We start from the raw sequence: 1,382 nt of genomic DNA, 5'->3' as shown, positions 1-1,382 counted from the left end.
AAGAAAGTGCTGGCAGCATCAAAGTCCTGTAATAAGAGAATGAAATACTGATTAGGTTTTCAGAATGCCAGAGATACTATATGAAGAAATTTGAATGTCTTAATGATGGCATCACAGCAATGGCCTCAGGATTTCCTTAACGAATCAGAAACTGAGAAACACAATTCGTTAGTCAATAAAGTTCTCAATCAAAAACCTAAATGTGAAGCAAAAAATGATAAAGACACAAAATCAAAGATGCAGGCTTCCCTGGTGGCGCAGTGGTTGAGGGTCCGCCTGCCGATGCAGGGGACACGGGTTCGTGCCCTGGTCCGGGAAGATCCCACATGCCACGGAGCAGCTGGGCCCGTGAGCCATGGCCACTGAGCCTGCACGTCCGGAGCCTGTGCTCCGCAATGGGAGAGGCCACAAGAGTGAGAGGCCTGCATACCGCAAAAAAAAAAAAAAAAAAAAAAATCAAAGATGCATTTTCTACTATGACCATCTGCAAGAATTTCAAGCTTTATGTCAACATGTTTACCAGCAACAGCCCCTCTAACAGGAAAAAACTTAGTCATGACTGTCCATCCCTTTTCAATTTCAAGTTTTTGAAGGAGTGCATTTCCAACTGCTTCCTGGTAGACAGGGCTGAGCACATCCAGCAAGGAGTAGACTGTTTCATGGTAGGGAGTCTGTAAATGATCATCCACCTGGTCGAAAGCACAACCTACCACCCTGAGCCTGCTTCATTGAGTTCCAGGCAGTATCTATTCCTTTCTCTTGTTTCCACATTGATATAGGCCACATCGTCTGCACAGCACAGGGTTTTTGAGACAAACACGGTGTTAACTGCAAAGAGAACATCACTTACGACTGCTTCAGCTTCCAGCCTCATGTTTTTCATATCAGATCCTTCAAAGCCATTAAGCCTGCATCTTCTTCAAATCCTGACACACTGCTCAGCTCCATGGGATTACAGTCTGTTTCCATTCTGCAAACATCTTTGACCTAAGCCCTTTGACTTCAAGTTCGGTGATCTTTACAGTAGGTGGAATGGCTGCAGCTGCGCCCTCTTTCCACTCTGAGAAGCATGTGACGTGGGAACGCTACCATCTTATTCCTGCCACCTCAGGCACAAGTCTGCGCGCACCCCGAGTCCTCCTCTTACTCCCTCCCCAGGCATCTGGCCATTTATTTATTTCAATTCAAGGGATACAGATTTTCTGGACATCTGGAACTCTAACCAAGATAATAGCTGCCTTGTACCAACGCAAATTCCTGCGGAACAGATTCCGTTGAGATGCATAAGTCTAATATGCATATTCTAAGTATAAGGTGTGGTCCGTGCCCTTAAGGAACATTCAGTCAAACAGAAAGACAAGAGTAACTCTCTGAAAAAGAAT

At 45.2% G+C, this 1,382-nt stretch overlaps 1 pseudogene across 1 annotated transcript; it reads right to left on the bottom strand.

Annotated features, from left to right (window-relative positions):
- Positions 1–553: 553 nt before the first annotated feature.
- On the bottom strand, positions 554–969 carry LOC307065491 (GSK3B-interacting protein-like; annotated as a pseudogene). Its single transcript has one exon. The product of its transcript is annotated as a GSK3B-interacting protein-like (transcript).
- Between the last annotated feature and the right edge of the window lie 413 nt (positions 970–1,382).

Source organism: Hyperoodon ampullatus (genome assembly GCF_949752795.1).
Source record: "Hyperoodon ampullatus genome assembly, chromosome: 17".
NCBI classification, from domain to species: domain Eukaryota; kingdom Metazoa; phylum Chordata; class Mammalia; order Artiodactyla; family Ziphiidae; genus Hyperoodon; species Hyperoodon ampullatus.
The sequence above is the reverse complement of the archived record's forward strand: the minus strand, read 5'-3'. Positions and strand labels throughout refer to the sequence as shown.